General features: G+C 40.3%; 1 protein-coding gene and 1 non-coding gene across 4 annotated transcripts in view; one reads left to right on the forward strand and one right to left on the reverse strand.

Annotated features, from left to right (window-relative positions):
- The window catches only part of FARS2 (phenylalanyl-tRNA synthetase 2, mitochondrial), a 590825-nt gene that overhangs the window by 224424 nt on the left and 344129 nt on the right, over nucleotides 1-22272 (reverse strand). The gene's annotated exons all lie outside the window — the stretch shown is intronic.
- On the forward strand, nucleotides 9743-9849 carry LOC118677819. Its single transcript, XR_004974545.1, has one exon. It is a non-coding gene; the product is annotated as a U6 spliceosomal RNA (small nuclear RNA).

Genomic DNA, 22272 nt, shown 5'->3' on the forward strand with positions numbered 1-22272 from the left:
TTCCAGACCCTGGAAAAGCTTTAGGATGTAAATGCCAATGGGAATTGTGGCCCAGGGACACAGAGGCTACAGGACACCCAGGTGTTCCATTTAAAGGGCCAGCGCATAATCTTACTCAGACTCCCAGCACAAGGTGGCTTTAGAGCAGCGGTTCTCAACCTGTGGGTCGAAACCCCTTTGGCGGTCGAACGACCCTTTCACAGGGGTCGCCTAAGACCATCCTGCATGTCAGATATTTACATTACGATTCATAACAGTAGCAACATTACAGTTATGAAGTAGTAACGAAAATAATTTATGGTTGGGTCACAACATGAGGAACTGTATTTAAAGGGCCAGAAGGTTGAGAACCACTGCTTTAGAGGATCCAGACACATATGGGGAGAAAATGGATTATCTGGCATCGGGGCAGGAACTCGGTGGTGGCTTTCTCCCAAACGGAGGTGCGTGCAGTGGTCATTGTTCCTGTGCTGGGACCACTCCTATGGCAGGGTTGACTGGCAGCCATATGTGAATCTCAATCAACATGGTCCACACTGTTTCCACCACCCTGGGGATTCCCTGAGACCCCACCCCATCTAATTTGCAGCCCCACCCAAGCTGTTTGCAAGCAGCTTTTCCCTATAAATGGCCTGTCCTGGCTCAGACTTCAGAGTTTTCTAAAATCTCTCAAACAAGCTGAAACTGGTGACAGCATGCCCCAAACCTATCAATAAAAGGCAGAAGATGCAGCACTAGCACCAACTTGCCTTGCTTCACAGTTTGGCCTTGCCTGGACACTTCTAAGCCCAATACAAATAGCAAATAGTAGCCATCTGCAGATCTCTCTGTAGCTTCTGCTGGGTGGCTCCAGGCAGTGGCTGACTTTGCACCTCCTTAAAGGCCCCAGAGCCAGTGCACCCAGTAGACAGCTTCAGACCATAGCAGATAACAACTCTATACATCCACAAGTGACACACTCAGTGAGCACCAAAGGCCCACTGAAGCAAGTCCTCCTCCATAGAGGTGTTTATGCATAGCAGCTATTCCACTGTAGTTGCAGCAGATCCTCACAGCCAATTGGCTTGGAGGTCAACTCCTCCCAGTGATGCCAACAGCAATCAAGTCTCAGCTACAACAAAACTGTGCATACAGCCCACATAGGGGTTCACCTAGAATGCCTAGCTCAGCTGACTGGGAAGGCTGAGCCACTGGGCCCTATAGGACACCTGCAGCACAAGGCCACTCTACTAATTGCAGGAAACATAGCAGCTCTACCTAACACACAGAAACAAACACAGGGAAGCAGCTGAAATGTGGAGACAATGAAATAGGTCACAAATGAAAGAAATGGAAGCAAGCAAACTACTGGATACAGAGTTAAAAAGAATGGTTATAAGGTTGCTCAAGGATCTTAATGAAAGCTTCAAGGGATTTAATGAGAGTGTTAAGGGACTTAATAAAACTTTCAAGGATCTTAGTGAGAATTTCAAAGAAATGTAAAAGGACCAGTCAGGAATTAAGCATACACTAACTGAAATAAAGAATAATTTACAGAGATTCAACAGTAGAGTAGAGGATGCCAAGAATCAAATCAATAATTTGGAACATGAGGAAGCAAAAATCACCCAATCAGAAGAGCAAAAAGAAAAAGAATCCAAAATTATGAATATAGTGTTAGGAGCCTCTGGGACAACTTCAAGCATACCAACATTCCCATAATGGGGATACCAGAAGGAGAAGAAAGAGAGAGCAAGATGTTGAAAACCTATTTGAAGAAATAATGACAGAAAACTTCCCCTCCCTAGTGAAAGAAGTAGACTTATAAGTGCAGCAAGCATAGAGAGTCCCAAATAAGAGGACCCCAAAGAGGCCCACACAAAGACATATCACAATAAAAATGCCAAGGGTTAGAGACAAAGACAGAATCTTAAAAGCAGCAAGAGAAAAGTAGTTAGTTATTTACAAGAGAGCGCCCATACGACTGTCATTTGATTTCTGAACAGAAACTTTGCAGGCCAGAAGGGGGTGGCAAGAAATATTCAAAGTGATGAATAGCAAGGACCTACAACCAAAATTACTCTACCCAGCAAAGCTGTCATTTAGAATTGAGGGTTAGATTGCCGGGGTCCAACCCCAGCGGGTCCAGGGGTCCCCAAAGGTGTGGACGGAGTCGGCGAAGAAGGAATGACACAGAGACAGTGTTCAGTTGATCAGCAGCCTAGCCAGGATCTCTAGCCAGGATCTCCAGCCAAGTCCTGGTCTGGATCTCCAGAGAGATTCTGCTCTGGATCTCCAGCGAAGTTCTAGTTAGGATCTCCAGCCAGGTTCTGTGTCCATGTTCTCTTGCTAGGTTCTCCAGGTTTTCCAGCCAGGTTCTGTAGCCATGTTCCCTCGCTAGGTTCTCCAGCCAGGTTCTGTCCAGGTTCTCCAGTCAGGTTCAGTCACCAGGTTCTAGTCAGGTTCTCTTGCCAATTTCTATAGTCAGGTTCAGTCCAGGATCTTTTGCCATGTTCTCTCGCTAGGTTCTGTCTCTAGGTTCTGAGGCCAGTTTCTGTGCAGGATCTTTTGCCATGTTCTCTCCAGCGAAGTTCTTCTGTCTCTAGAGAACGTTCTGTGTAGGTTCTGTGCCTAGGTTCTGTCTCTCTTGGTTCTGTTCTCTTAGGTCTGTGTTCTAAGTTCTGTGTTCTAAGTTCTGAGTCTTGCTGTCTTGTTGCATCTGTATTTATACCAGTTGATTCAATCCTATCAATCTCTATTACAAAGGTTAGGGCGTTTCTTATCTTCATTCCAGGGAGTAAAGATTATGTAGCTTAAGCACGATTGTTCGTAGTTAAAGTGATTAATTACCCGCCTGGCACTTAGTTAAGAGGTTTTATTCCCTCCCTAACTTCAGGGGAAAATCCCTACCTGGGGAAACAACCTTTCTCAGAAAGGAGACCTTGGTTAAAACACATAGTGCCAAGGTGAGCAAACATATTAAAGAACAGTATGCCATATATGCCAGGTCCTTTGAAACAGCAAGGATGGACCGGCTCCCGGCATTAGATAAAGAACTTCACAGACAAGAAAAGGTAAAGGAGTTCATCACCACCAAACTAGTATTACATGAAATGTTGAAGGTATTCTTGAAGAAGAGGAAAAGGAAGAAGGAGAAGGGGAGGAGATAAAAGATATGAACAATAAAATGGCAACAAATACATATCTATCAATAATTGAATCTAAACACCAAACGAACAGAAGATCTAATGAACAAAATGAATCGATGAATAAAATAGAATCAGAGGCATGGAACCATGGAACATACTGACAAATCTCAAAGGGATGATGTGTGGGGCCGGGGGGCAGGAAGAGATTAACCAAAGATCTTAGCTATGGACACAGAGAGTAGGGTGGTGAAGGGCCTGGGGTCAGGGCAGAAATGGGTGGAGAGGGGCAAGGTGGGGAATAAAGAGGGACATCTATAGTATTCTCAACAATAAAGATTTAAAAAAAAATGATTCAATGGTAAATTGTATGTTATATGTATTTTACAATTTAAGATATATGTATATACATTGCATATAGTATATAATAATTTATAATATATTCAATATCTGTTTATGTATTTCTATATATATATACATATTTGAGTGGACTCAAGGTTATTACTTTAAGATTATCAAATTGACTCATTTGTATAAAAGTATGCTTTGTTTGTGTGGGAGAAGGGTTAGGTTCCTAATAGTACAGAAGCCTAGGTCTATCTTGGAAATGGGCTGTGCCAATGAATGTCAGGGCAGGGAAAAGGCTGAGTAACAAACTGATTCCTGCTATATACCTTGGTTTCTGGTGAACAAGGACTCATCCAAAAACCTAATTACTGAAGAAAATTATTGCCTCATGATCTCATGTCAACTTCCTGCCATGCTGCTGGTATGAGTTCATGCTTTCAATCACCTCTTCCTTTACAGGGAAAAGAAAGAAGCCCAGAGAAAAAGAATGAAACAGAGTCTCTTGAACCAAACTCCCACTAACCTGCTAACTACATAATCAAGAGGTGGATATTTTATTTATTTATTATTATTTTTTAAATATATTTTTGTTTACTTCAGAGAGGAAGAGAGAGGACAATAGAGATAGGAACATTAATGATGAGAGAGAATCATTGATTGGCTGCTTCCTGCAAGCCCCACACTGGGGATCAAGCCTGCAACCCGGGCAGGTTCTCTGATCAGAAATCGAACTGTGATCTCCTGGTTCATTGGTTGATGCTCAACCACTGGGCAACACCAGCCAGACTGAGCATTTAAAAAAATGACATTAAAAGACTAGTTGTCAACTCAGGCACTCTTGGGCCAAGTGGAGAACATGCAAGGCTGAAAGACAAGGAAGGATGAACAGAGTGTTTGTGATTTTCAAAAGGGAGAAAATTAGCATATGTTCAAAATGGGTTGGAAAACTAGACTTCTGAAACACTGAAAAATCATAATATGCAGAAACACAACCAACAATATCATCGTCCAGAACTCACTTTAGAAAAAAATTTAATATTACAGAATAACAAAGGACTTTAAAGTATCACAATAAAGATATTCAAATTCTAAACAAAGTAACTCACAGTCATTTTTTAAATCAAGGAATTAGGAAACAAAGCCAAGAAGAAATGATATAAGAAGTTAGAGGGGGAAAAAAAATAAACAGTGATCTTAAAAATAGATGTAATAGTTATGTTAAAAAACTCAACAAATTATTAAGTTAATAGAAGGTACTGAGAAATTGACAAAAAGTAGTTACATGGCTGATAACTAAGAAGCTCCAATATATAAGAGCAGACACAGAAAAAAGGTGGTGGACAGAGGAGGAGAATCATATTCATAGAGCTAACAACACAGACTTTTCTGGAGTTGAACAAAAGTACCCTTCAAGTGGCATAAATAAAGATAAATCTCATGCCAAGATGCATCACAGTAAAATTGGAAAGTCTTAAATATTACCCAAGAGAAAAGGCATCATTATCTAGAAAGAAATAATAATTCGGTTAACATCAGACTTAATCAAGAACAAAGGTCAGAAGTAGTGTATTCAAAGTGCTTTGGGAGAATGACAACCTTTCTAGAATTTTATATCCCACTAAATTATCATGCAAGAATGAGGACCACATAAACACATTTCAGGTATACAAAGAGCAAAAGAGTTTACTAATTGTAATCCCTCACATAAGAAATATTCAAAGGATTTACTTTATTAAGAAAAAAAGCAAACTCTAGAAGAAAGCTTAGTATAAAAAAAGATGAGCACAAAATTTAATAAAATGTTAGTAAATGTGCTTAACTATTGACTAATTAAAAATAAGGTTTTTTTTTAATTTACTGATTTGAGAGAGGGGGGAAAAGGAGGAGGGAGAGAGAGAGAGAGAGAGAGAGAGAGAAAGAGAGAGAGAGATTTGCTGTTCTACCCTTTCATGCATTCATTGGTTCTTGTATGTGCCCTGACTGGGGATTGAATGCGCAACCTTGATGTATGGGGACAATGTTCTAACTAACTGTGCTACCCGGCAAGGGAAAAATAGTTATTTTAAGTGTCAATCTATGTATGTGTGTGTGTAGGTAATATGCAAATTAGCTGTGATGTCGTAATGGGTCACAACCGGACCATTAGCATATTAGCTCTTTATTAGCTCCTATGCACACTGCAGGGCATTGCTCCAGAGACTGGGTGAAAGCGGGGAGGCGCAGGGAGAAGGCCGGACTAGCCTGAGGCAACCAGAAACATTTCTGGTTGCAGGCTTGATCACCTTCAGACTGGAGGGTGAGCGGTGCCTTGGGAGAAGGCAGAAAGGAGAAGGTGAAAAGGCTGGCGCCGTGCAGGAGCAGGCAGTAGGGAGAAGGTGAAAAGGCTGGTGCCGCCCATGAGCAGGCAGAAGAGAGAAGGTGAGAAGGCCGGCGCTGTGCACAAGAAGGGAGAAGGTGAAAAGGCTGGTGCTGGGGGAGAAGGCAGAAGGGAAAAGGTGAAAAGGCCAGCACCTTGGGAGAAGGCAGAAGGGAGAAGATGAGAAGGCTGGCACCTCAGGAGAAGTTGAAAAGACCAGCTTCTGGGGAGAGGGTGAGAAGGCCGGCACCATGCATGAGAAAGCAGAAGGGAGAAGGCAGAATGGAGAAGATGTCAGTTAGGCAGGGGGATCAGGCCAGGATGGGAGAGCAGATAGGAAGTTAAGGGGATCAGGCCAGGAGGGGAGAGTCATTAGGCAGTTAGGGAAATCAGGCCAGCAGGGGAGAGCAGTTAGAGCAATCAGGCTGGCAGGAGAGAGCAGTTAGGGGCAATCAGGCAGGTAGACAGAGAGGTTTGGGGTGATTAGGCAGGCAGGCAGGCAGGCAGAGGCAGTTAGGGGCGATCAGGCAGGCAGGCAGGTGAGTGGTTAGGAGACAGTGGTTATGGATTATGAAAGGGATCCTGAATTGGAGAGGGTGCAGGCTGGGCTGAGGACGCCCCCCCCTCCCATGCACAAATTTCGTGCACTGGGCCTCTAGTCTATATATATATAAAAGGCTAATATGCAAAGTGCCCCCTCGGGAGATCAAGACCCCGGCTGGCAGTCAGAAGTAAGGCCCCAGCCGGCAGCCGGAAGGCCCCAATCAGCCTTGATCGCAGGCCAGGCGGAGGGACCCTACCCATGCATGAATTTCATGCACTGGGCCTCTAGTAATAAGAGAATATTACAAACAACTTCATGCCACTACATTTGAAAGTTAGAGGAAATGGACAAATTCCTAGGAAAAAATACAATTTACACAAAATAAAACAAAATCCGTATAGTTTAATAATAGAAAAAATGTAATCTATGAATTAAAACTTCCCACATAGAAAATACCAAGCCCAGAAGAGTTCACTGGTAAATTTGATCAAAAACTCACGAAAGAAATAACAATAATCTTCAAAATATTCTCCTAGAGAATAGGAAAAGGAAATACTTCCAAATTAGTATTATGAGTACAGCACAATCTTAACATCAAAACCTGATAAGAACATAAGAAACACAGAAAGTTGCAGACCTATCTTACCCCTGAATGCAGATTTAGAAATCCTAAATATTTGCAAATCAAATCTAGAAATATATAAAAACGATAATGTATTTCAACCAAATTATGTTTACGCAAAAAATAACCACTATGTTATACATAATGATATCATCTCAAAATATATGGAAGGGCCTAAATTTTAAGTTATTTATGATAAAATCTCTTAGCAAACTAGAAATACAAACATCCCTAATTTGATAAAAGGCTTTACAAAAAACATACAGCAATCCCATTAAATAAATAATTTCAAAAATTTTCAAGATCAGACATTGAATTAGGTCTTAATTTTACATTATCATAGTTCATTTAGTTCAATCTCCGCAATCCTATATAACAAAAGCCTAATATGCTAAGCGTCCAGTTGTCTGGTTGTCCATTCAACCAATCTATATAATAAAAGCCTAAGCGACTGTTAGGGCAGAACAACCAAAACGACCGGTTGCTATGATGTGCACTGACCACCAGGGGCAGATGCTCAACGCAGGAGCTGCTCCCTGGTGGTCAGTGCGCTCCCACAGGGGGAGAGCCATTCAGCCAGAAGCCGGGCTCACAGCTGGCGAGCCCGGTGGCAGCGGCAGAGCCTCTCCTGCCGCTGCCTCCATGGCAGCAGTGAGCTGAGCAGTAAGGAGCAGCGAGCAGGCAGGTGGTAAGGAGCAAGGGGTCCCAGACTGTGAGAGGGTGCAGGCTGGGCTGAGGGGACCACCCCTCACCCCTCCGCCCCAGTGCATGAATTTCATGCACCGGGTTTCTAGTCAAAGCATAATATGCTAGTGATATGCTAAGGCCATTCAACCACTCGCTATGACGTGCACTGACCACCAGGGAGCAAACAGTCGACCAGTCGCTATGATGTGCACTGACCACCAGGGGGCAGATGCTCTGACTGATAAATTAGCTTGTTGCTGGGGTCCAGCCAATTGGGAATGAGCAAGATGGGCCAGACATGCCCTGGAGCCCTCCCATGGCCCCTGGCGGCTGGCCAACCTCCCATGTCTCTCCCCAGCCCTGTTCATGCACCAGTGGGGTCTCTCGGCCTGGTCTGTGCCCTCTCACAATCCGAGACCCCTCGGGGGATGTAGCAGAGCTGGTTTCAGCCTGATCCCACAGGGCCAAGGGACCTCACTGGTGCACGAATTTGTGTACCAGGCCTCTAGTTCAATTTATAAGAATCAAAGAATCATTGTGGTTAAATAACTTTTTTGAAGTCAGTATAACTTTTCTTTTGAGTTTAGATCAGGGGTCCTCAAACTACGGCCCGCGGGCCACATGCAGCCCGCCAAAAACATTTATCCGGCCCGCCGGGTGTTTTTGCCGCTGCTGCCTGTTGCTTAGCAGCCGACTCGTCCCAGGCCCACAGTGCGCATGTGTGGAATGTGCACCACACTCTCGGACTCCCCTCCTTCTCTCTGTCTCTCGACTCCTCCTCTCAGTCTCGGGTGTGATCGGATGAGTCACGAGCTTGCCTGTGCAGAGCTTGCTGCTGTCTGAGGACCGAGGTAAAAACAAGTTAGGATTTTTATTTTGAAGTTAGGAGGTCTATTTTTTTTTTTTTTTTTTTTTTGCAGTTAGTAGGGCCTCTTTTTTTGAAGTTAGGAGAGCCTTTTTTTTTTTTTTTTTGAAGTTTTGTTTTTTTACTTCAAAATATGATATGTGCAGTGTGCATAGGAATTTGTTCATAGTTTTTTTTTAAACTATAGTCCGGCCCTCCAACGGTCTGAGGGGCAGTGAACTGGCCCCCTGTTTAAAAAGTTTGAGGACCCCTGGTTTAGATCTACAAGCACCCTGGAATTCACTTTTTAAAAATATATATATATTTTACTGATTTTTTAAAGAGAGGAAGGGAGAGGGATAGAGAGTTAGAAACAACAATGAGAAACATCAATCAGCTGCCTCCTGCACACCCCCTACTGGGGATGTGCCTGCAACCAAGGTACATGCCCTTGATCAGAATTAAACCTGGGACCCTTGAGTCCCCAGGCTGACGCTCTATCCACTGTGCCAAACCAGTTAGGGCTGGAATTCACTTTTGAATAATTAGTAATATGGGGTCATTTCATTTTTTCCATGTGGATACTCAACTATCCCTCCTCCACTAGCATTAAGGCTTTCCTCCTGCCTTTCTGTTCCCTAGTGCAGATGATATCAGAAGTCTAGCATAACACAGGTGTGTTTCTGGGATCCTTATTCATTCTGTGAGCCTGTATATCTGTCTTGCATCAGGTCACACTCTTGCAATTTTTGTAGCTTTTAAAAAGACATTAGATGAAGCAAATCTTTCCATTTAGTTATTTGCCGTTTCCTGGCCCTCCCTATTTCCATATACATTTTAGAATCTGCTCATCAACTTTCTCATAAAATCTCTCTGGAATTTCTATTATTTAACTACTTTGGCTGTTTAATATACATTTGGAAGCAATTCTAGAAATTATTTTTGAATATAGGCAAATAACACGAGAATGGTGAACATCAAATTGAAGTCAGTGGTCATCTCTGGGGAGGAAAGCAGGAAGGAGAAATGTCATCAGAGAGGCATAACTTTGTTTCTAATGCTTTCACTCTTTAAAAGAATCTGTGGTAAAATCCTACCATAGTAAATAGAAGTAGACATTTGGGTGGAGGGCACAGAGTCCTATTTATTAGAAAATCAAGTCAAGGAATATATGCATGTATGTTTAAAATATTTCAGCACTTTAAAAATGAATAAAGTGCTCACTTCAGCAGCACATACACTAAAATTGGAATGATACAAAGAAGATTAGCATGACCTCTGAGCAAGGATGACATGCAAATCAGTGAAGCATTCCATATTTTTTTTAAAAAAAAATAAATAAATAATAAAAATAGTCCTGGCCAGTGCTCAGTTGTTTGGAGCATTATCCTGTACACCAGAAGGTTGCAGGTTCAATCTGGGAGACAATCAATTGATTCTGCTCTCTCACATTGATGTTTCTCTCTCGCCCTTCCTTTCTTTCTAAAAATCAATAAAAATCCTCAGGTGAGGATTAAAAAAATGAATAAAAATAAATATAAAATAGCTCCTTAGTATGCAAATACCAATTAACATGGAGTTCAAACTCTGCCAAATGGATTCTAGGAGGGCCAGCCCATATAATATAAGAGAAACATGTAAATTGATGGCCCCTCTGCTATGCTCAGGAGTATGCAAATCAACCTGACAAAGATGGCAGGTTAATTTGCATATGCAGGTGTCAAGCATCCGGGGAGGCGACTGCTGCCACGGGCTCCCGGGACTTTCGCCAGCCCTAGGAGGCAAAGCCGGCCATGCCTAGCCATGCCCATGGGCTCCCGGGACCTTCACCCGCAGAGAGCAGAGCGGGAGAGAAGGCGGCTTGGAGGGCGTGGCTCCCTCTGTCACCCCAGCTTCATCACAGCTGTGGAAACTGACAGCAGGGAGGAGGAAGTCCCATCCCCACAGAATTAGCCAGAATCAGACAGCTCTTTGGTTAGACAGCTCTCAGCGGCCTGACAGCCAGGACTCTTATTTACCTGCATCTCAGATTGTGACAGCAGAGAGTTGGGACTATGTCTAAAGAACAACTGTTGATACAATGTAGCTCTGCAGCCGAAAGATGCCCACGTTATCGACAGAAAATGTCTGAAGAGCAACATGCGTCTGATCTTGAAAGAAGGCGGCACCTGTGACAGAATGTATCTGAAGACCAGCTACTGGAAAAACGTCACTCTGATGCCGAAAAACACCGGCGTCATCGACAGAAAATGTCTAAAGACCAACGTGCCTTTGAAGTTGAAAGAAGGCGGTGGTGACGACAGAATATGTCTAGAGAACAGTCATCAACAAGTACTACTAATACCAGTAGGAAATGCCTTCTCAGCGAAAATGGAGTATGTAAGGATGCAATTCTCGAACACAGTTGTGTTGGAATGACTGTTTGATGTGAATTTTGCCTATCACTAAATTTCTCTGATGAAAAACCATCCAATGGGAAATTTACTTGATGTTGTAGCAAAGGGAAAGTCTGTCCAAATGATATACATTTTCCAGATTACCCAGCATATTTTAAAAGATTAATGAAAAATGAAGATTCTAACAGTAAAAATTTCATGGAAAATATTCATTCTATAAATAGTTCTTTTGCTTTTGTTTCCATGGGTGCAAATATTGCATCCCTATCAGGATATGGACCATACTGTTTTAGAATACATGGACAAGTTTATCACCACACTGGAACTTTACATCCTTCGGACGGTGTTTCTTGGAAGTTTGCTCAACTCTATATTTTGGATACAGCCGAAGCTACAAGTAAAAGTTTAGCAATGCCAGAAAATCAGGGCTGCTCAGAAAGACTCATGATCATCATCAACAACCTCATGCATGAAATAAATGAATTAACAAAATTGTACAAGATGCTACAAGAGGTAGAAAGGGAAGCCCAATCTGAACCAGTGGCAAAAGGTATTGCTCCCACAGAAGTAACAATGGCGATTAAATACGATTGTAACAGTGACCCAGGTAGATATAATTCTCCCCGTGTAACCGAGGTTGCTGTCATATTCAGAAACGAAGATGGAGAACCTCCTTTTGAAAGGGACTTGCTCATTCATTGTAAACCAGATCCCAATAACCCAAATGTCACTAAAATGAAACAAATCAATATCCTATTTCCTACATTAGATGCAATGACATATCCTATTCTTTTTCCACATGGTGAAAAAGGCTGGGGAACAGATATTGCATTAAGACTCAGAGACAGCAGTATAATCGACAATAATACTAGAAAAAACGTAAGGACACGAGTCACATAAATGCAGAATTATGGATTTCATCTCTCTGTGCGGGACATGTTCAATCCTATTTTAAATGCAGGAAAATTAACTCAACAGTTTTTCATGGATTCATATTAAAAAATGGAGGCTAATCAGATAAATTTCATCAAAGCAAACCAATCTAAGTTGAGAGTTGAAAAATATAGTGGTTTGATGGATTATCTCAAATCTAGGTCTGAAAATGACAATGTGCCGATTGGCAAAATGATAATACTTCCATCATCTTTTGGGGGTAGTCCCAGAAATATGCAGCAGCGATATCATGATACTATGGCAATTGTAACGAAGTATGGCAAGCCCGATTTATTCATAACCATGACATGCAACCCCACATGGGCAGATATTGCAAACAATTTACAATGCTGGCAAAAAGTTAAAAACAGACCTGACTTGGTAGCCAGAGTTTTTAATATTAAGCTGAATGCTCTTTTAAATGATATCTATAAACTCCATTTATTTGGCAAAGTAATAGCTAAAATTCATGTCACTGAATTTCAGAAACGCTGACTGCCTCACGCTCACATATTATTGATATTAGATACTGAGTTCAAATTACGTTCCTCTAATTAATTCCCTTTCAATGTGCACAAATTTCGTGCACTGGGCCACTAGTCTATTTATAATTCACTATCCTTGGTAGTGACTTATAGCCTGTAATTGTAATTTATAAATCTCATAGGGAAGCCCTTTGGAAAATAAATTCTTCCCTCTTATTGAAAGAAAATATTTGATTCATTACTTAGCCAAGTAATAGAATAATTAAGCTATCCACTATATAAATTACTGCTTGCTTTAACCATTCTTCATTTTCAAGATCACAAGATTACACAGTAAAAATGCCATTATAAATGTACCATTTGAAAAGCTGTGCAATAGTGTCATTGCAAAGCAATTCTCATTTCTCTATCTAAACACAGGCCGATCTTAAGTCCTAACATTTCAGATGAAACCACATCCTCCTCTTATCCTTAGTGTAAAGGAGCAGTGCACAGTACTAATTGAAATAGTGAAGAGATTTGTTTCTCCTATAGCACACAATTAGTTCAATTAAAGACACAGAACAACTGCGTTTACCTGTGTTGACTAAGAATTTAGTAAGGTAAATTATTTGGTGGCTAGGACATGAATATAAACCTTGAATTTTCCGTTTGCGTTGCTCTAATACACTTGTCTTTTCTTTGATAACTTTGAGGATCTCATTCCTAGTGTAACTGACCTTGAATTTAGTATCTAAGCTCTTTTCTCTTTGGCCAATACAGTTAACTCAGTTGGAGGTGCCATGATGGCCCTGATTTCTATACTTAATCTCAAATAGAGAAAAAATGTCCAATAGCCACATATTTATCCACTAATCCCATCCAGTTGTCCTATGAATATAGGCACAGTCAGTTCTAGGCAAAATAAGTATATTACATTTGACTAGGGATCAAAGCATTAAACTAAAAGAAGCAAACTCTAAGGCAGCAGTTCTCAACCTGTGGGTCGCAACGACCCTTTCACAGGGTTCGCCTAAGACCATCCTGTATATCAGATATTTACATTACGATTCATAACAGTAGTAACATTACAGTTATGAAGTAGCAACGAAAATAACTTTATGTTTGAGTCACAACATGAGGAACTGTATTTAAAGGGCCAGAAGGTTGAGAACCACTCTAAGGGATGATTTGAAGCACTAGCCAGCAGAAGGTAAAAGATTTTAGGATAGAATACCTTTTCTAGTAGCCCCATTATCCCATTTCATAATTGATTGTCTATTCATAAAAACAGTGCAGAATTAAGAAATAGCATTGCCTAAAGGGCCTAATTCAGTGATGGCGAACCTTTTGAGCTCGGCGTGTTAGCATTTTGAAAAACCCTAACTTAACTCTGGTGCGGTGTCACATATAGAAATTTTTTGATACTTGCAACCATAGTAATATAAAGATGTATATCTTTGATATTTATTTTATATATTTAAATGCTATTTAACAAAGAAAAATCAACCAAAAAAATGAGTTCACGTGTCACCTCTGACACGCGTGTCATAGGTTCGCCATCACTGGCCTAACTAAACACATCTGGCATTGTTGGTGGTAAAATTATACAAAAACATGTCATACTTATGAAAAGAGCTCAGTATAAATATCAGAAGACAGCAGGCTAACTTCAACTACCTTGCAAATGAGATGTGAGGAAAGTGTGAGGACTTCCGAAAAACTTTCCCTACACTGAAAAAGGGAAACGGGCACTTTTCTGCTTTAGACCTTATTGTATGGTCTAGCTTGCTGCTCCTGCTGCCACCTTTCAAGCCTGAGGGGATAATGCTCAGGATTTTAGAGCGCTGGCATTCCTGAGGGCTTCCTGACATTTTGCTCTTATTTAAGCCATTCTGAGTTTGGTCTTTCTTGGTTGAAGCAAAAGAGCACCTCTCTTGAATTTTGTAAGAATTACTTTCCATAGTCACACCTGGAAAAAACCCGTTTCCTATTCACTGTTGCTTAATCAACATTTTCTTTCTTCCTATGGCAAGTCCGTCAGAGCTCGGTTTGTTTCTGATCTTTATTCTGGTGATTTCCTTTTAAATGTTTTTTTATTGATTTAAGAAAGGAAGGGAGAGATAGGGACATCAATGATGAGAGAGAATCATTGATCGGCTGCCTCCTGCACACCCCACACTGGGAATTGAGCCCGCAACCTGGGCATGTTCCCTGACCAGGAATGGAACTGAAACCTCCTGGTTCATAGGTTGACCCTCAACCATTGAGCAACACTGGCCGGTCTGATGATTTCCTTTTAAAACTATAACTTTTTCTCCTCAGTTTTATGAAGGTATAATTGAAAAATCAAAACTGCATCTATTTATGGTGTACAACATAATGGTTTGATATACATATACATTATGAAATGATTACTAAAACTGTAACTTTTAACTTTATGATCCATCAACTATCAGTATCTGGTTTAGATGATTCTGCAGTATTAATGTATCTCTCTGATTCCAGAGATAAAAATACCAAAACCTCTTTTACTCAGATGATTTCTAAGAAATATTACACATAATTTGTCAAATTTTATAGATGTTGGCAAGGTTTAAGGTTTAATGTGCTGTCTATAAATAGAAAATTCTTGTGCATTTCCATAAGGTTAACACCCAAGACAATGTATTATGGGTACTGAATGTGTGTACATATAAAGGTTACATCACACATATCCTTCTGTCTACACTACAAGAAAGCTATGGAAGTAGATGCTGAGGAACTTCTTATTTATTTTTTTTAAAGTGCTTTAAATAAGGAAGAAATGTGTGGTAGCACTTCTCTAAAAATGAAAATGTATCACAGAACTCCTGCTTTCACAAACATACAAGGCAGTCATAAATGCAGGCCTCCAGTGAGAGGCTCCAATACACACATGGGGCCACAATCCATAGGAGTCTAAATAGGCTATGGGTCAATGAAATGACCTAGCATCATAAGGCTGGGGTTATATAACACCAATGTTAGCAAAGCAAGCTGAAGAAGGAAACTGCGAGCACGGAGGACCAGGGGACACAAAGACTGTGTCTCCTGTGCTTGGAACAGTGTCTGCTTTGTAGTAGTTATGGTGATAGTTACAGCAGTGGTGGTGGTGAAAATATAAATAATAGTTAACATGGATGAAATGTTTACTGTGCAATAGGCTCTGTTATGAATGCTTTACATATAAGCACTATAATGATTCCCAATACAAACTTGCCCATTATCTTGCTCATTGCATCCCTCCTCATTTGGCAGTCAACAAAGATTACAGAGCACATATAAAAGGTTTTATGATTGTCATCTTCCACACTTCTTCCTCTACCTCTTTCTATTAGTTTTTGTCTGAGATGAACCCTTTCCAATAAAAGAAAACTACTTATGTGCTTTTTTGTGTGAGATGGGGAAAAATGCACATGGAAATAGTGCAAAAAATGTGAGATCCATTAATTTTATTGCAACACAATAAAGCTGATGAGATTCTCACAGTTGGGTTTATTTGGGAATAGAATGAGGAAACACTGCATAATCCTGCATTAAGTCTCTATCAGAAAACGTTTATGATAACGAAAGCAAAACTGGATCTAGGAGCTATTCCAAGCCATAGAGATTAGCAAGTAATCACAGGCACAAGTCCTAATTCAATTCTGGAGAAACAGGGAAAGGCATAAAGAATTAAAAAGTAAAAAAGATTTTTTAAAAAGTGAAAATGTTGACCTCCACATGCATTGGTCAGTATCAGCAAAATTCTACATTCACCCATGTATAGCTTCATCAGTGTACCTCATATCTATCATAATAAAAGCATAATATGCTAATTAGACCAGGCGACCTTCTGAATGACCTTCCAGACGAAGTTGTGGTGGCAGGGGCCAAGGCAGAGGAGCAGAAGGGGAAGAATTTCTGCACCGGGCCTCTAGTTATTTTTTAATTATGTCCTGATAAATCCACATCAGAAGGAAACAACTTGAAGTCAGGATCTGTCAATTTCATGTTACTGACTCCAGAGCAGTGCATCTGTCTAGGCAACAACAGAATTTACTAGTCAATATTAGGAGCTCTCTAGAGTAGTTCCAAGTGTCAATTTCATCATCTATAAAATGGGTTTATAGTACCTGCCCCAATGGGTTGTGTTGAATGGAAGCTATAATATAGGCAACACATTTAGTTCAGTGACTTGGACATAGCACTCAACAAATGGCAATTATTATAAACAAATTAATGCACAGATGTATGGTGCATTGAACTCCGATTGCCAGAAGACATAAATAAAGAAAATGGACAACCTTGGTCTTCAAAACTCTCAGTCCTCATATAACACAGCACTCCCTGCTGCTTCGGGGTGCTACAGGAAGAGCAAGGATAAACTCTGACACAGTTTCCGCAGGGGAATCTGTCCATGATTGACCTCAGAGATGACTGGGTTCATATAAGACCCTTTCATAGTTACTGCCCTGCTGATGCCTACCAAATTCTTTGTGCTTTCTGTCTCATCTTTCACCATTTCTAGTTCTATTTAGTTACAATTTAAATATTAACACTTCCTCTTTGCAAATTACTTAAAGTACATAAACACATCTGTGACTTAAGCATAACTTTTAAATGCATTTGAACTGTATGACTTTCAACAGTTCCCTCACATTGATAAGCAGCAAAGAATGAATGAATGAGTGAACAAAAAACAAAGAAATTATGAAAGAAAGGAAGAAGGAAGAGATTAGGCAGTTCATAAAACCAAAAGGATAACAGTACTGCAACTCTGAAATTCATAGTAATTAAATCTAGGACAAGAAGAAAGAAAGGACTTTTGAGATTAGTATCATAAAGTAGAGATCAAATTATAGTGATATTTATGATAAGCTGAAATTTATTGTACAAAAGAGAAAGTGTAGTTAATCACCTGATCAGACTATGTCACCTTATCATCTCATTTTACAAATGAGGTAGCTGAGCTTTGACACATGATTCTGTCTGTCATTATGTAGATTTGCACTGTGGACCATGGACCGACATCAGGATCACCTGGGAGTTTCCTAGAAACACAAAATCTCAGGCCCCTATTGAGCATACTGAGTCAGAATCTGAATTGTAATAAGATCTTTGTGTGATTCATGGGTACATTAAAGTTTGACAAGCATTAATATAGGTAGCTTGTGGCCAGAAAGTTCATAAATTAGATAATTTAAACCGAATGACATATTTTCAACAAATTATATGCTGATCTTTGAATTTGTTAGAAAAATGTAAATCATTTGGCTCTGAATAACTGACCTATAAATTTTATACTCAGGATAAAACTTGAGGCAATGGCTCTTTGAAGCCCTGAATGAACAATACATTGTGCTAATACACAGTGACCACTCAGCTACAATTCCTCATCTGTGAAATGGACAGAATAACAGAACCTAACCTCAGAGGGTTATTAAGAAGACTAAGTTAAGACATATAAAGCCTTTAGAATAATGCCGAACAAAGAGCAAGGTTTAACTGAGTGTTAATCACTAACTATGATTATTATGATCTTGAATAAGGTTTGATATGATAGGTGTGCATGTCACTGCCCACCTATTCTTACCTACTTCTGTTGCAGTGAAAAGCATTTGAGATATTATCCAGGATTAGGAATAAATATAGTCTCTGCCCACAAAAGAGAGCCAATAAAAGTCCTTCACTTGAAAGAAAGATAACAACCAACATTGTTGAATTACTTCATCAAATGGGGACTGACTTTTTGAACAACTACGGACACACATGGAATTAATAAGATTTAAGCAAAATATGTGAATAAAATTTACAATGTTGATTAATAAATAATTTTCAATAACAAGTATTACTCTGTATAGCACTAAATATTGAATCCATAATTCAGTATTGTTTAAAGAACATTTAAAGAATGAACAAAAGTTAGAGTACTGAATGTTCATTCAATGCACTGCAACAGTGAGTTTTACTTTAGGGAGGTGGCAGACATACACACAAGGGCCCAGAATGAACCCGGGAAGGGGGACCTGCAAGGGAGATAGAGATCTCTTGCCCAAATCAAGACAACACTAGCATGATAAAGCACCAGCTTGCTCATCTACTTATTTTAAGCCTTGATCCAGGTTGGGTAGAGAGAGCCACAAAAAGCAAGCATTTAAACTCAAAATATGTGAAATAAAAAACCAAGAGTTAAAACCACACTATAACTTGAGTTTCCTACTTATTAGACTTAAACAATAGTTTTCAAGTACTTGCGAAAGAACAACAGAGATGAGGCCAGGTAATGAATCAGACTATTGCCAGCACCTAGAGAGCGCCACCACAGCTGGCTGGATTTACAGGACAGTGGAGATTATGTAGAGAAAGGTACCACAGAAGCCAAGAGAGCCTAAAGCATAAGCTAAGAGGGACTGAGGGAGATGAGAGAAGAGACATTTCTGCCTCCTGCCAGCCCTGCACAATATGGTTCCCAAATGGCTCCCCGAGTTTTCTGGGCAAAGAAGGCAGGGCTGCCGCAGACCTTTCCTCCATGTTTCCTCTTCTCCCCTCTGGGGAAGTCTTGTATTATAATCATGTTAAGTGCTTTTCTTAAGACAAGCCAACAGTGACAAAATGAGTCTCCTATTCTCCTCATATCTATAAGCATGACGACTCTACACTAATAGTTACAAACTGCAAACACTTTAACACCATCTGTATCACTTATACCTAACACCAAATCTGCTCTATGATACCTGAAGGCAAGCAAGTTTCCATGATGAAAATGAAATATACAAAAGGATATGTGATAGGCTAAATAAAGGCCTCCAAAAGGCATCCATGTCCTAATCCCTGGAACCTATGAATATGTAACCTGACATTCAAAAAGAAGTTCACAGGAGGAGAAAATGGCGGAGGTATAAACGGACGTGTCTTGTGCCCTGTCCTGGAGCAGATAAGGATGAGCAGCTGAAACGGGTAACATACAGCCCGAATATGCAGAGGATTTTCAGCTGAGAGACTCTCTGAAGCTGGGAAAGACCGAGAACCCCCAGAAACAAAAGGACGGTTGGAGACTGCGGCTGAAACATCTCTCGGTGCGCCAGCTCAGCAGCGGAGACTGCGCCATCTTGGGTAGCTGTTGCCGGCGTCCAGAGATCAGCTTCTAACCTGGAAATAGGGGATCTCAAGCAGCGTGACTGCGTGAACTCAGACGAGCACTGCTTCTTTTCACGGAAAGCAGAGAGAGAACTACATAACAGAACACCTGGAGAAGAGAGATCATGGTGAAACAAAGAACCAACCCACATATGAAAGAAAAACAGGCATCATCAGAAAAGGAAGTAAACAAAATGGAGGCAATGGAGGCAAGAAACCTGTCAGAGAAAGAATTCAGAGAAATGGCCATAAGGTGGATGAAAAAAATGGAAGACAATTTCAACAATATATGTAGGAACCAAGAGGAAATGAAGAAGAACCAAGAGGAAATGAAGAGAAACCAAGAAGAAATGAAAAATGACATCACTGCTATAAAGAACTCAATAGAAAGCATCAACAGTAGACTAGAAGAAGCAGAGGACCGCATCAGTGAGCTAGAAGACAAGGTAGGAAAAAATACCCACAGAACAGCTTCTAGAAAAAAAAATTAAAAAGCAGGAGGAGAGCCTAAGAGAACTCTGGGACAACGCTAAACGAAACAACGTCCGAATAATAGGGGTGCCAGAAGGAGAGGAAACTGAGCAAGGAATAGAAAACCTGTTTGAAAAAATAGTAACAGAAAATTTCCCTGATATAGGGAAGAAAAAACTCACACAAATCCAAGAAGCTCACAGAGTCCCAAACAAAAAGAACCCGAAAAGATCGATGCCAAGGCACATAATAATTAAATTGGCAAACACCAAAGACAAAGCAAGAATCTTAAAAGCAGCCAGAGAGAGACAGAAAGTTACCTACAAAGGATCCCCCATCAGACTAGCGACCGATTTCTCAACAGAAACACATCAGGCAAGAAGGGAATGGAATGAAATATACAAAATCATGCAAAGGAAGGGTCTGAATCCAAGAATACTGTACCCAGCGAGGCTATCAATCAAAATTGAGGGTCAAATCAGGAGCTTCACAGACAAAAACGGTCTATGGGAGTTTAGTACAACCAAGCCAGCAATGCAAGAAATGCTAAAGGGTCTGCTGTAAATAGAAAAAATAGGAAACAAAGAAGGAACGCAGCGGTAAAGAACAAAAATGGCGACTAACAAGTTTCTATCAATAATAACTTTAAATGTAAATGGACTAAATTCCCCAGTCAAAAGGAATAGGGTAAATGAGTGGATAAGAAAACATGACCCATATATCTGCTGTCTACAGGAAACCCACCTCAGAAAAAAAGACGCACACAGACTGATGGTGAAGGGATGGAAAAAGGTTTTTCAGGCCAATGGAAGTGAAAAAAAGCCAGGGTAGCATTACTTATATCTGACAAATTAGATCTCAAAGTGAAGGACATAAAAAGAGATAAAGAAGGCCACTTCATAATACTAAAGGGAGCAGTCCAACAAGAAGAAATAACTCTGGTAAATATATATGCACCCAATATAGGAGCACCCAAATACGTAAGAAATCTTCTGGAGAAGATCAAGGGAGAGATTGACAGCAATACAATCATAGTAGGGGACCTTAACACCCCATTATCACCACTGGAAAAATCCTCTAAACAGAAACTCAGCAAAGAAACATCAATCCTAAATGACTCACTAGATCAGATGGAATTAATTGACATCTTCAGAACATTTCACCCCAAAGCCACAGAATATACATTCTCCTCAAGTGCACATTTGTCATCTTCAAAGATAGACCATATATTGGGTCACAGACAAAGTCTCTTCAAATTCAAGAAAATTGAAATCATATCAAGCATCTTCTCAGACCACAAAGGCATAAAACTGGAAATCAACTACAACAAAAACAATCCAGAAAAATCAAACACATGGAGACTAAATAGCATGCTATTAAACAACGACTGGGTTACCAGTGAGATCAAAGAAGAAATAAAAAGCATCATGGCAACAAATGACACTGAAAACACAACAATCCAAAACCTATGGGACACAGCAAAAGCAGTCTTGAGAGGGAAGTTCATAGCTCTACAAGCCTACTGCAAGAAACAAGAAACAATGAGAATAAATGACCTAACTCTACAACTCGAAGAGTTAGAAAGAGAGCAACAAAAAAAGTCCACTGTAAGCAGAAGGAAGGAAATAACAAAGATCAGAGCAGAGATAAATGACATAGAGACCAAAAAAACAATACAAAAGATCAACAAAACCAAGAGCTGGTTCTTTGAAAGGATAAACAAGATTGATACACCTCTAGGAGGCTCACCAAGAAACAAAGAGAGAGGACCCAAATAAACAAAATCAGAAATGAAAGAGGAGAAATAACAACAGACCCCTTAGAAATACAAAGGATTGTTAGAAAATACTATGAACAACTCTACTCCAACACACTAGACAACCTGGAGGAAATGGACATATTCCTAGAAAAATACAACCTTCCAAAACTTAACCAGGAAGAATCTAAAAATCTCAATAGGCCAATAACTATGGAGGAAATCGAAGCAGTAATCAAAAAGCTTCCAGCAAACAAAAGCCCGGGGCCAGATGGCTTCACAGGGGAGTTTTACCAAACATTCAAGGAAGACCTAAAACCTATCCTCCTCAGACTTTGTCAAAAGATCAAAGAGGAAGGAACACTTTCCAGCTCATTCTATGAAGCCAACATCACCCTAATCCCAAAACCAGATAAAGACAATACAATGAAAGAGAATTATAGGCCAATATCCCTCATGAACATAGATGCCAAAATCCTCAACAAAATCCTAGCAAAACGGATCCAGCAGTACATCAAAAAGATCATACATCATGACCAAGTAAGATTTATCCCAGGGATGCAAGGATGGTACAATATCCACAAAT

This window comes from Myotis myotis, unplaced genomic scaffold (genome assembly GCF_014108235.1).
Source record: "Myotis myotis isolate mMyoMyo1 unplaced genomic scaffold, mMyoMyo1.p scaffold_m19_p_2, whole genome shotgun sequence".
Taxonomy (NCBI): Eukaryota; Metazoa; Chordata; class Mammalia; order Chiroptera; family Vespertilionidae; genus Myotis; species Myotis myotis.